The following is a 2,429-nucleotide window of genomic DNA, read 5'->3' on the forward strand; positions in this document are numbered from 1 at the left end:
TACATGAGAATTCTAGCAGCTGCATTTTAAAAAGTCCTTGGGTTGTTACACTTTCTGATATTGTCTCAATTCAAGTACTTCTCCTTGGAGTTCCATACTATTCAATGATGCTGGATTAGCTCCTTGTTACAATTTGCAAACTGGTCTTTTTGATGAAATTTGTGCTTTTCGAAATTACTCTCCAATTCCATCCTCAAACTGCATACAAAATTTATCTGAAAAAATTTGTATCTGTTGATTGTGCATACATATACTTTTAGTTTTCATTACAAATATAGAATGTATTAAAAATTCTCACAGCAATTATACTGCAATAGCTGGTGGGCAGATTCTAATGTAAATAATATACTGTGTTCATGTAGAGAATTAGAGTATCCAAAGTAATAAGCCTGTGGTCCTAAAACCAATACCTTACTTATATTGAGTGACAAATACAACTTCATATAAGCACAGAAGTTTTCCTTGTATGTTTTAATATATATTTTTATTATAAATACTGTACAGAGGGGTTACAGTTACATAAGTAGGGTAATGAGTACATTTCTTATTGAGCATTGTTACCCTCCCCTTTGTTTTTCCCCTACCATCCCTTCCCTTTACACCTCCCCACCTCCCCCATTCACCCATCCTCTGGTAATGTGTCTTGTATATTTCATTGTTACAATGGGTCAACCAGTAACCTTTCCTTATATCATAAATGAAGAAATGCTGGCTTGATTTATGCTGATTCTACTTGTGTAGACACCTCTAAAATCACTAGCCAAATCCAAGAGCACATAAATGAAATGCCATCATTTTTTTTTGTCAGTTGATATAATTGTGTTCTACACATTTATTGACAGGTTACAAATTATTCTCAAACTTTAAAAATTAAAAATACTTTCTTTTTTTCTTATTTTCTTGGCCAGGAAATCAGCAAGACCTCAGTCAGCATTTCTCACATAGGAATTTTCACATGGGTCAGTTAAATATATATGTAGAGTCCAATTTTTTGAGGACTCACTTATCTGCCTACAAATTCATGCTGGTTGTTGGAAAAAGAGCTCAAGTAAGGATGCCATTTAAAACCTTATAACTTTACTCTTTACCAGGGTATTCTCCTGCTAAATTGGTGGTTGAAAGTGTCTACAAGAGTAAGCAATCCTTGAGGAGCAGGGAGACACCATATGACATACTTACTGAGGTTTCCAAGTGACTTGCTATCACTTGTACTGCATTTTGTAAGTCAAATCTCCCTAAAACTACCAGTTTTAAGAGATAAGAGGAGTGGTAAATGAACTCTTAGAGACAAATACATCTTCAACATATATTGTTTCTAGTATTCAGTTTAAGGCATATTCAACAACTGGTGAAACTTTTGTTGGCTGTAATTATGTGTCTTTCTCCATGTGTGCATGTATACATGTGTATATGTATGTGTGTGAATAGTAACATACATGCATACATTATGGCTTATATCATCATTTATTCCTTGCTATCAAATAAAGTAAGGAATCCCTAAAGTTTTAACAGAAACTGTATAGTTAAAGTCTTAACTCTTCACTCTGCTTCTTTACACAAAGACTTTGCAACTTCTCATTAATAAAGTTTCCATAAACTCTGAAATGTACATACTTAGTACTTAATGTCTGTTACCATAAATCTTAAATACTTTATAGAAAAGTTTTATACCTGCCAAACGGTCCTATTTTGGGCACATATGAGCAAAATCCCAAAATTAAGCATATTTAAAACCTTAAAACTTTTAACAAACCTAAACACTTGCTGCAATGTTCATTTTGACAGGTGCCTTGTATAGAATAATTGAATTCCTCCTCCTACACATCTCTTGAACTACAAATATCTGGAATTATTTTGTTTTTGGCATGTCTATCTTGATTTTATTCCTAAATGTTTGCTTATGTAAGAAATATATGATTCTAAAATTTCACAACAATTCTTTTGAACTTAATTTTGTTGAATTGTCTAGTTTAATAAAATCAATAAAAATTATACTTTATATAAAAAAATGTTCTGTACTCAATTTAGTATCACATACACTAACATTGGAATAATACAGAGAAGATTAGCATGCCCCCTGCGCAAGTATGTCATGAAAATTTGTGTAGCATTCCATATTTTTACAACAACAGATGCTGAAAGGTGTGTGGTCACAAGGGAATCGTACTGCATTCTTGGTAGGAGTGTAAACTTGTTCAAATACTTTGGAAAGCAGTATGGAGGTTCCTCAAAAGACTCTACATAAAACTCCCGTATGACACAGTAATCCCACTTTTGGGGATTTACCCAAATGATCATAAACAAGACCATACTAAAACTACCAGCACAACTATGTTGATTGCAACATTATTTATGATAGCTAAGATATGAATCCAAACCAAATGCCCCCATTAGATGAATGGATCAAGAAAATACGGTATATTTACACA

The 2,429-nt window shown here is 32.9% G+C and overlaps 1 non-coding gene across 1 annotated transcript; it reads left to right on the forward strand.

The window, feature by feature from the left end:
- Positions 1-2,015: 2,015 nt before the first annotated feature.
- On the forward strand, positions 2,016-2,122 carry LOC122115579. Its single transcript, XR_006148798.1, has one exon. It is a non-coding gene; the product is annotated as a U6 spliceosomal RNA (small nuclear RNA).
- Positions 2,123-2,429: the final 307 nt, after the last annotated feature.

The sequence above is a fragment of the Dipodomys spectabilis genome, unplaced genomic scaffold, assembly GCF_019054845.1.
Source record: "Dipodomys spectabilis isolate Male_0828 unplaced genomic scaffold, ASM1905484v1 ptg000121l, whole genome shotgun sequence".
Lineage (NCBI taxonomy): Eukaryota > Metazoa > Chordata > Mammalia > Rodentia > Heteromyidae > Dipodomys > Dipodomys spectabilis.